Source organism: Aquarana catesbeiana, linkage group LG01, assembly GCF_042186555.1.
Source record: "Aquarana catesbeiana isolate 2022-GZ linkage group LG01, ASM4218655v1, whole genome shotgun sequence".
Lineage (NCBI taxonomy): Eukaryota > Metazoa > Chordata > Amphibia > Anura > Ranidae > Aquarana > Aquarana catesbeiana.
The window spans coordinates 674,708,029-674,720,091 of record NC_133324.1 but is presented as its reverse complement, the minus strand read 5'-3'; the positions used below and the strand labels follow the sequence as shown (position 1 = coordinate 674,720,091).

At 41.5% G+C, this 12,063-nt stretch overlaps 1 protein-coding gene across 3 annotated transcripts in view; it reads right to left on the bottom strand.

Moving 5' to 3' along the window:
• ANK2 (ankyrin 2) overlaps positions 1-12,063 on the bottom strand; it is a 793,913-nt gene that overhangs the window by 340,716 nt on the left and 441,134 nt on the right. The gene's annotated exons all lie outside the window — the stretch shown is intronic.

Below are 12,063 nucleotides of genomic sequence, written 5' to 3'. Positions count from 1 at the left end.
TATATAAACTAAAAAAAAACCAATGATGATGAGTCAGTCAACAGTGAGGCTCCATTCCCAACTAGGTGATTCGGATTGCGGACAGAATCGCTGGGATTCTCCACGCGATACCAGAATCGCAGCAAAATGCAGGACGAGATTCCATTACGGTTGTTATCTCACTGCAATCACAGCAAAATCGCAACGTGCGACGCTGTCGCCCAAAAGAAGCTCCTGCTCCTTTTTGAGTGACAAGCTTTGCTCATTGCAATATTGGAGCGATTGTAGCACCATTTATCGCGCAGCAAGATGGCACCGCGATTAGCATGCCATTAACATGTAGAGGCATCGCAAGTCCCACATTTTGCCACGATTCTGGAATCGCCTAGGTGTTTGGGACAAACATAGCTCTATACTCAGACAAAAAAGTTAAAAAAACAAAAAAACAAAACCTGTATTAAAGCGGAGTTCCACCCAAAAATGGAACTTCCACTTTACGTGATGGTGACCCCCTGACATGCCACATTTGCCATGTCATTTTTTGGGGGGGTGGAGCGGATACCTTCTTTTTAGAGTCATCCAGCTCCCACATCCTCCCAGGGCTCTGCGGCGCCAGAAGTAAGTCTCCCCCCTCCCTCCCTGCAATCTTCTGGGACATGTCACAGGTCCCAGAAGATTGCCCGGTCAATCACACCGCGCAGCGCAGTTTGCGCATGTGCAGTGCGTGCCCGCACATGCGCAGTGTGTGCCCGGCTGTGAAGTCACAGCCGGGCGCCCACAGTAAGAATGCCAGCACCGTGGAGAGGAGGGGGAGAGGAGCGGGACTTTGTAAGCCGGCATCGCTGGACCGTGGGACAGGCGAGTGTCTGATTTTTAAAAGTCAGCAGCTACACTTTTTGTAGCTGCTGACTTTTAATTTATGGGGTTTTTTTTGGCAGAACTCCGCTTTAATTAAAAAAAAACAAACAAAAAACAACAATAATGATAATGATAAAAATAATAAAAACCCTAAATAATAATAATAATAATAATAACCATATTATACTATGTAAGCCTATCCCACCTTCATCTAATAAACTGTGCTTCTACTTTTTTTTTATCAGTTCATCCCACACACTTACTTAAGGCTTAGTTCACACTTGTAGCTGGGGAGTGGTAAAAAAGAAATGTTTCCCCTTTAGGCCTGGTTTACACCTATGCATTTTTTTGTGTGTTTTCAGTTTTGCAGAAACACACTACAGTCCATTTAACATGGTCTTTTATGGATGTATTGTAGTTCACATCTGTGCATTTTATGGGAAGGGCCAGGGACTTTTTTCCGGTTTTTGGTTCCATGGACTTCAATGGATCACTTGCCAAGTGGAGGTCTCAGAGGTTGTCTCTCTTTGGTCGCATGGCAACCATTAAGATGGCAATTTTACCTAAACTTCTTTATCTCTTTGAGACACTGCCTATCCCTATCCCATCATCGCACCTTAAGTCTCTCCAGGGGGACCTGCTGAACTTCTTTTGGAACTATAAAAGGCACCGTAGGTCTATCCTCTTTGCCCCTACAATCGGACACAAATTGAGAAGCTGTGGTTGGCACCAATCCACCCGAATTCCATATTATGGAGCACTGAAGTCCCGCTTAAAAACTTATGACTGCTAGGGCCCATGTCACGTGTGCGGACTCTGGCTTTGTGCCAAAATCGGTTTACCCCCTTACCTCTCCGGCCTCACTGGCAACCTCATTTTTGTTCACGCCTAATGTCCCGGACAGCTTGACCTCGCTGATGTCTCATTCCTGGATAGAAAAGGTCCTATTTCACTTTGGTCAGTTGGTGGATCTTAGAACCGGAAGGTTGCAAACATTTCAGGATTTTCAGGAAACCTATAACCTGCCTAGACAGGCTTTTTATAGTTACTTGCAAATACGACATTTTGCACAGTCCTTAGTTACAAATCTCCAGTTCTCCCCTCTGACGGAATTCGAGAGAGTCTGCTTGCATTCCCTAGAGGTATGATATCGCGTATGTACCAACTCGTAGCCTCCCTGGCGGTTTTCCCGAGTGTGGCTCGGGGTTACAATTCAGGACCATTAGCGGTAACCCCGAGCCACACTCGGGATTACATCGCAGGATCCTGGTGTGGCTTTACTTACCTTGTTCCCGGGATGCTGCGATGTCCCCCGCGCTGTCTGCAGGCTCCGTCCTCCTCCGAAGCCTCTCCGTGCCAGGCTCCGTTCCCTGCGAGCGGCGCGACGCACGGGGGCGGAGCCTGGCAGCAAATTCAAAAAAGTGTAAAATCATAACACATACAGTACTGTAATCTTACAGATTACAGTACTGTATGAAATTATTTCACATCCCTTTTGTCCCCAGTGCTTTGTCCTATGCCCTGCATGCAGTTTTATGTTATATATACTGTTCTTTCTGCCTGGAAACTGGAGATTGTCCATAGCAACCAAAAAGCGTCCCTTTACATCAAAAGTGGCTTTAGACCAGCTAGAAAACAGTGATAGTAAATTAGAACACTTGCAGAATTGAGCGATAGTGAATCGTGGGGAAATTTATTTTATTATTAATTTTTTTTTTTTTTTTAATTATTTATTTTTATTTATTATATTATAATTTATGTTTTTGTGTTTCAGACTTTATCATACCCGGGATATCTACTAGACTCTTGTTTGGACAGATTTAAGTGTGTTATTGTTAAGAATTACAGACCTACAATATAAAACGCCAAATTTCCATGCAAAATAATTGTACCGCTTTCAGCACCTAAAATCCGAAATAATCATACCGCCAGGGAGGTTAATTACAGACCCTCCCCCATCCGGACCTTGGCACGCCTATATGCGTAAGTGGGAGCAGGCCTTGGCCGAGGAGTTACCCTTGAAATGGTGGCAATTCATTTTGTCACAAACCTTTAAGAGCTCTATCTGTACCTTGTACAAAGAGAATCAATATAAGATACTGTACCATTGGTACCAAACCCCAGACCTGCTCCATTCCATATATCCCTCTGCCGATCGCCGGTGCTGGCGTTGCAACGCAGATGTGGGTACTTTGTATCATATCTTCTGGACACGCCCTCTAACTACTCCCTATTGGCGGTTGGTCCACTCCCTGCTCCAGTCCATCTTTGGCTCCTGGGTGCCTTTCAATCCTACAATTTTTCTTTTGGGCTTTCCACCCCCTTCTTTCTCTAAAATGGCTAGAAAGCTTCATGCGCATGTATTAACTGCCACACGATGCTTGATTGCCCTTAAGTGGAAGAAGCAAGATCCTCCTTCTATGGCTGATTTGCACTCCAGGATCTGAGATGTGAAATGGATGGAAAGCCTGACCGCTTCAATAAATTACACTCTTGATGCCCATAAATGGGTTTGAGAATTGTGGCATTTGTTGGAATCCCCTTCAGCATGAAGTCTTATTAAGACTTGGCGACGTCCTGTGTGGATGATGACTCTGGTCTCTAGGGTGGGTCCTGGTGTGGGTGGTTGTTCTTTACTACTTTCTTTTCTCCCATTCTTCTCTCCCTACCTCTGTCTTGTATGTTTTTTTTGTTTTTTGCCAATGCGCCCATTTCAGCACTCTTTGCCACTAGGGTGTACATCATTAGACAGTTGTGCTATTGTAGTATTAATGTTGCTGTGATTGAGATAATTGAATCTGAAGTTCTATTATCCCCACCTGCAAGATCTGCATGTTCTATTTAATTTTTTTTTTTCTTTTCATGATTGTACTGTCCACGGGCGCTTATTGGCTTTTGTCATGTATGTTCTCTAGTATGTTCTTGTCCTCTTTGTTGAAAATCAATAAAACTTAAAAAAAGAACGTGTATTGAAAAACGCAAAATGCACCTTGAATATGCAAAACTGCAACCTGCATGGGTGTGAATCAGGCCTAAACAGACCTGTGAAAAAAAGTTATAATATGTACTTATATTAACCACTTCAGCTCCGGAAGGTTTACCTCCCTTCATGACCAGGCCATTTTTAATGACAATTGTTTATGTCCTTTTTTCCCACAAATAGAGCTTTATTTTGGTGGTATTTGATCACCTCTGCAGTTTTTATTTTTTGTGCTATAAACAAAAAAAAACACAATATTTTTTACTTTCTGCTATAAAACACATCTAATTTTAAAAATCAATATTCTTCATCAATTTAGGCCAAATATTTTTGGTAAAAAAAATTTCAATAAGCGTATATTGATTGGTTTGCGCAAAAGTTATCGCGTTTACAAACTATGGGATATATTTATGAAATGTTTATTTATTTTTTACTTTTAATGGCGGCAATCAGCGACTTATAGCGGGACTGCGATATTGCAGTGGACAAATCGGACACCTAACTGACACTTTTTTTGGGGAACCAGTGACACTAATACTGTGATCAGTGCTAAAAATATGCAATGCCACTGTAGTAATGACAATGGCAGGGAAGGGGTTAACATCTAGGGCGATCAAAGGGTTAAATGTGCGGCCAACATGAGTTAGTGTGTACTGTGGGTGCTGTTTTTACTAAGCAATGTGCTAGTTTTTACTTCCGGCTTATTACCTCCACGTTGTCAGGTAGATCTCAACCCCTGAAAGGTTGCCTACCCCTGTGCTACAACATATGGTAGGTATGTTATGATGCAGTGTATTGAATGTCACCACAACGCCACTGAAGAATGTCGCGTGTTACTGGAATGCATAAAAGTAAATACAGTCTTAAAGTGACACTAAACTCAAAAAAGTACCTTCTATTGCTCTCAGCCTACTCCAAATCTCCAAATCCCTTTGATCTCTGCCATGATCCAACTCCCTGTTAGAGATGTGGCTGTGTTCATTCTCCATGGTCGCACTGTATGCAGGAATATAACCATCCTCTCTTGCTCACTCCAAAGATGGACAAGGGAATATGGACTCTGACATGTGTACTGTGCATAGAGCAATGCACATGACCACAACTATCATACTCTGCTGATTCCAAAACATACAGATGTGAGGGGGGAAATGGAGAAGTCTGGGAGATCACAGAGGACACTACAAAGAGGCAGAAAATCACAATAAGAAATAAAATCATGAAAAATAGATTACAGTAGTGGATGTGTATTCATTTATTTTTGGAGACTAAGCATATTGTTTAGCGTCATTTTAAAACAAAACTGCCCCAGCAGCATCAACTTTTTTTTATCCACCTCTGCTCCATTCCTCTAGCAGAAACATAGCCTGATAGGAGCACCAAGACACCATTGTTTAAGCTTACACATGACTGTCTCTTAACCTGCATGTGACAGCACTAGGTAAAATCATTAACCTCCCTGGCGGTTTTACTGAGTGTGGCCCGGGGTTAAATTTCAGTACCATTAGCGGTAACCCCAAGCCACACTCGAGATTGCATCTCAGGATCCTGGTGCAGGTTATTTACCTTGTCCCCAGGATCCTGCGATGTCCCCCGCTGAGTCTGCGGGCTGTGTCCTCCGCCCGATGCCTCTGTGTGCCCCCCTCTGCTAGTGGCAGTAGTGTGAACACGACAAATGGCCACTCACCAGTCCCAGTACTCAGCAGCTCTGGCCCAGGTGCTTGGAAATCAAAGATTTCATTGGCACTGGCTTCAGCACAAGTCTCCTCTCTCTGGCTTTGGCTTCCAACCGCCTGGACCACAGTCTCAGGCTCAAGAACATGCCCTTCTACTAACTGTGCACAGCTAAGGGAAGATGTGCACAGTACTGGCCCTCTAGCAGAAAAGAGAAATGACTTTCTTCCACAGTCCGGGAAAAGCTGCTCTCTCCCCTCCAATGGGGATTGTAGTGTGTCATCCAATCTGTTTCCAGGACCATGTCCTTTTTTACAAACTACATCTCCCATAGTCTAGAGTGGTCTGCATCCAAAGTCCTTCTAGTCCTTCATTTCCTCTAGTGGATGAAGCCAGAACTGCACTGGCTATGTCAGAATAAGATTTCTGTGTAGGCATATAGAGCAGCTGCAACATGATAACTGTGTCATTGGTTCCTTTGGGCCAGCTAAGCCAAGCTACAAAAATTAAGGTAAATATGCTAATAAGGGTGGGAAGGGGCAAAGTAAACCTGATGCTTTGCCCTCCATGGGCAAAGCACAGAATTCATTTAATATAAATATTACATTTCTTTTTGCAATAGCACACATGAACACTCTCTATGTCTACTCAATATGAGTGTGTCAAATAAATACTTCAAAATGGTATGGAGCTGTGCCATGCAGTTAGGAAACTGTCAACATAAACAAAATTAACAATTATTCATAGACTCACAATACCTTTCTTAGAGACTTAGAGACATATATAGGTGCACTAATGAACAAGTATTCCTATCTCCTGTAGGCAAGAATGCCAGTTCAATTATTACTTTGCATAGGTGATTTGATGGCACAGCTTTCTTTTCTGAGCTGCTGTGATTTAAAGGGAAAAGACGTTGTTGGGCTTTTCAGCAAAACAAATTTGGAGAATGTTGTCCAGAGGCTGAGCGGGTTGTTTTGTGGCAACGCAAATTTGGAATTTAGACTGTTTTCCTATATTGTCCAGGTGCCTGGCTTCACTAAAAAAACCTTTTGGATGCCACAAAATAGTGTAAAAGTAGCTAGAAATGAAGCCTCATACAGACATTACTACCAGTATCCCATAATTAGTAATCAACAATCACCAGAACAGGATATTATTGATGTCCTGCAAGCAATCCTGATGCCAGCACTGTGGTGGACCCTGAATGTGACCAGACACCAGGCAAATTACATGATCATTTCCATTATAAGGAACATAATTGGTGGAGTCTGTGTTTTAAACCCCACGCAATGGTACCATAAGCAATACAATGTATAGGGTTATGTTTGTTAGCATTACTGTATGTGACAGGAAAAATAGACTCAGGCTGGGTTCACACTAAACATCGCAGTGGCTCACAGCAGGAATCCGGTGCATCGCCATTCACAGTTTCAGGTCCGATTTCAGCCTGAATTTTGGGCTGAATTCGGACCTGAAACAGGTCAAAAGATGCACAGGACTCCTGTGCAACTTCACACCGGAGCCACTGCGGAGATGTGTGAACCGGCTTCATAGAGAGACCGTCACAATCTCCTGCTATGTGAATTGGATGTGGGGAAACCACCATCTAATTCGCAATAGTGTGAACCCAGCCTTAGACATACAGCAAAAGGATATTTATTAAATGAGTCGAGAAAAGAGTTAAATATGAAAACACTTAACAATAGTTAAGACTTCTGGTTCACTGAGGAGCCCTACCACTCATCCAATGCTTGGCATTAATGACCTTCAGGTATGTACTGCACCCCTACAGTAATTCTGGTATGAGGCTGAATATTATTTGTCCCTATCTAAAAGAAAAGTGCATTCCTTACCTATCATATTTGATAAAGCTCAGTTGACAAACTACTAATAAAAATGCCGCCAATCCAAAAAAATGGAGCACCTGCCGCCACTGGTAGTAATATTACTTTTGTCTTATTTTTGTTGTTCATATTCAGGTTAGATTGTTTAAGTAAACCTGTAATGATAGGACTATGGGGGCTGACATTGCAAACTTGTTTTAAATGTGCATGCTTAAAGGCAAAGTTCCTTTCTTGGCTTTATTAGCTAATTAGTCGCTGACATGGAAGAAGTAATCAAACCATAGTTTAAAGAAGTAATCAAACTGGACGAAGTAATCAAACTGTAGTCCAGCAAGTCAGCATTGGCTGCTCCCATGTTTCTAACCCCACAGGTTGTCATTACACATATGAGTAAACAGTGGACAGGCACAGAGTTAAATTAAAGTTTCTCCAATTTCTTGGGGGAAAAATGAAGGCAGAACTTTGATTGGTCACTAATGCTGGCCAAATATTAGGAAATTTTCTTTCCCTCAACCGCATTCAGTTTTGATGGGGGAATCCCTCCTGTTGGTCAACAGATCAACTTAATTTAAACAAAGCCTGCCCACAGATGGATTCCTGGTGAACAGGCCAAAATTCGATCCATCTATGGCCAGCTTAACAGCTACAACATTGCCCTGGTGTTTTCTCATTGAGACTTAATTAATCAGCCATTAAAAGTACATGTGGTAGAAAAATATTTTACATGAATTATTGCATACCTCCCAACTTTTTGTGATGGCAACGAGGGACACCTATTAGCAAAAGTATGTAGGCATAGGACACACCCCCTGCCACGCCCCCTTAAAGGAAAATTATACAAAAATAATGATTAGTTAAACCCACAAGTGCATTTTTTTTAACCACTACTATTGCTTTATACTAGCTTTTGAAATTGACAAATACAGCAATTTAGAAATTGGATGAAAGGTTTGGCACTTTTTGAAAAATAAATAGTGAATTTTAAGTACAACTATAAAGATCAGACCAAAATGAGGTACAAATGAGGAGGAAAGAGGGACAGATGGATTTTGTTCCAAATCAGGGACAGTCCCTCGAAATCAGGGACAGTTGAGAGCTATGATTATTGGTACCCCGTAACCATTTAGCTATAGTTAAAACATGCTTGTGAATATTCCGCTAAGCAAAGCCTTGGGCAAATTTTATCTCATTCCCTGAATGTCCACACTTTACATTCTTGGAGTCCTCCAGGCCCTCAAAATATAATTTAAATAATTTCCTGCTTTATATGCAAGTTTCTCAATGCTGGCCATACAGCAATAAACAATCAACATAGAGTCAGTAGTTTCAAATGATCCTTTAACTGAACACAATTGTTCAATGTAACAAATAAAAATCAGATTTTGAACCAGGTCATTTCCTTTTCAGGGAAAACCATTTATACTCAGTTTGCTGCCTATTCAGTCAAGTTGACCTCTGAAAGATCAGATTCCTTCATTGATATAATGATTATACTGAACAGTTGAACTGTTATTTGTATAGCCAGCATAACAAGTGTATTCCAGGCAGCATTGTCGGAAGGAGAGGTCAGCCATACGAGCCTCCATATTTTTATCCACACAGGTACACATTAACACCTGTTCTAGAAATTCCGACGATCAGCTTTTCCTGTAGACTGGACAATTAATAAGCACTGCCAACAACAGGAAACCATAGCTTACAAAGCATTATGGATACAAAGTGAGACAATGGCTGAAATCCTTTGCTGAAACTGCAAAAAACATCTAAAAACTGTAGATCAATAACTGAGAATATTTATTACTGTAAGACAAAATGCATGAAAATGAATTTAGTGATGACGGCAGCCCAACAAGAAGGATCATTTGGCTATCTAATGCTTTTATCTGCCTGTTTTAGCTGTATGTCGATAGTGGAAATTCTGTACATGGCAGATACTGTAAGCATGGTCTCAGCTTGACATACAATTCTGCATTTTCTCTTACTGACTAAATTAACATTGATTAGTGCGCATTACTAATCGTGTATTGTGAGAAAATAATGTGTAAAATCAATAGCATGAAATAGTTGAAGGTCTGCCTGATGCTTGGTGCACTCATGTGTCTATAATTACCAGCAGGGTGTGTTGTGTCTGCCTAAAGTGAATTAAGTTGATAGAATGGCTGGGCTGGCCAGCTGGCACTTAGATTAGTAAGAGTGGGTATCTCAATCCTAATAGACCACACTGGTTCATGTGTAGTCTCCCTCTTCATCAGGAAAGGCCAACTGTGCCTCAAGCAGATCATTTACTTTCTAGTAAAGATGAATTGCCCTGCCAGAAAACACCTGAGGGCAAAGCCAAGATACATACATTAATTATCTGATTGAAATTTAAGTCAGTATACATAAAACATGTCTATGTGTGATACACTTTTGCTGTCTGTCTGTATGTGTGCCTTTAGGACACAGTTCTGCATAGCTTCCAACTGTCCCTCATTTGAAGGGACTGTTCCTCTCTTGAGACCAAATCTCCCTGTCCATTGTGCAGCCTCAGTTGTCCCTCTTTTTGGTCTGATGTGTATATCTCTATACATAAAGTACTATTATACTACCTAATGTGTTATGCTGCACTTGTTATTATTATTATTATACAGGATTTATATAGCGCCAACAGTTTACGCAGCACTTTGCAATATAAAAGGAGACAATACAGTTACAATACAATAAAATACAAGAGGATTTAGAGCTCAGAAGAGCTTACAATCTAACTTTTTATCCAACCTCTGTAACACTGCATTGGTTATTTTATAAAGCCAATTTAAAGGAAAAATAGCCAATCATTTTCTGCATATTATTCTGCTGCTGTCAATCACAGCCAGTCAGCCAATGAGGAATGAGAAGGGAGGCAGAGCCAAGCCACACTCTGTGTGTGAATGGACAAAGCATGGCTTGGCAGTGAGCCTGCTCAAGTGCCCCATAGCAAGAGATTGGTTATTGGGGGCACTTGGCAGAGGAGGAGCCAGGACCGCCTGCGGGGGACCCAAAAAGAAGAGGATCTGTGCACAGAACAGGTAAGTATAACGTGTTTGTAATTTAAAGAAAAAGAAAAAATGAGCCTTTAATATTATTTTAAAGGTGTCCTTTATCATTTCAGTAAGTTGGAAGGTATGGTTCTGGATCCTACGTGCAGCTCAGTAGTGTCTTGTGCGTCAGCAAATTCCCATAAAGTTCTATGAAGCTAATTCAATATGCACTTGAACCAGAAACATCAGAAACAGGAATCATACTGCTGGGAGACAAATTATATGGCAGCAGGTCTCTGCATGGGACTCTAGATGTATGTGTACATGCACAGCTTATATACACTGATCGGCTACATTACTGACATAAAGTGAATAACACTGATTATCTAATAGCTAGACAACTGGGTCAAAGCAACTCAAAAATTGCAGCTCTTATGGGATGTTGCCAAAAGTGGTCCAAGGAAATAAAACTGGCAAACTGGCGATAGGGTCATGGGTGGCCAAGACTCATTGATGCACATGGGAAGCAAAGGCAGACCTCTGTAGTCCAATCCAATAAAACAGCTACTGTAGCTGAAATTGCTGAAAAGGGTAATGCTGGTTCCGATAAAAAGGTGTCAGAGCACACAGTGCATTACAGTGTGTTGTGTATGGGGCTACGTAGAAGCAAACCTGTCAGGGTGCCCATGCTGACCCGTGTCCACAGCCAAAAGCACCTAGAGTGTGCATATGAGCATCAGAACTGGACCACGGAGCAATAAAAGAAGTCGACCTGGTCTGATGAATCACATTTTATTTTACATCATCTTTAAATGTTGTCAATCTTCTTCCATTATGCTTTCCCTGTGGTTTGATCACTTCTTGTGTCATTAACTAGAGTAAGTACAGTGAGGGAAAAAGTATTTGATCCCCTGCTGATTTTGTATGTTTGTCCACTGACAAAGAAATTATCAGTTTATAATTGTAATGGTAGGTTTATTTTAACAGTGGGAGACAGAATAAAAACAAAAAAAATCCAGAAAACCGCATTTAAAAAAAGTTATAAATTGATTTGCATTTTAAAGTTAGTGAAGTAAAGAGTGAAATAAGTATTTGACCCCTTCGCAAAACATGACTTAGTACTTGGTGGCAAAACCCTTGTTGGCAATCACTGAGGTCAGACGTTTCTTGTAGTTGGACACCAGGGATTTTGTTCCATTCCTCTTTGCAGATCCTCTCCAAGTCATTAAGGTTTCGAGGCTGACATTTGGTAACTTGAACCTTCAGCTTCCTCCACATATTTTCTATGGGATTAAGGTCTGTAGACTGGCTATTAAATAAATTGTAGCGCTAAAAAACACATGTGCAAAATGTCTCTGTGCACATAAACATAGTGTCCCAATAGTGACGTGTTGTCAAAACAAAAACAGTCCACAGTGAATATATGTGATCCGTGTGGCAGTTCTTTCAACTTCCCAACTGTCAGCTCAGATGTCATCAAATTTAACAGATAGATGGGATACGTTTACCGGAAATGTTGGATTTTACTGCCATGAGCATAGAATCGATAGAGCTTTGTGCCACCAAAGGGCAAATGTGTAGAGTGGTGGAGGCAGGGTAGAGCCTCTGCCGGGCCAGGATGTCCCTCTTGATCCACTGGAACAGGACAGGGTTGGTTCCAAAGAAAAGTGGTTTCTCGGTTCACCGGAACATGTGGAAAAAAGAGGAATGCTTCCACATAGTGTAACTCAGG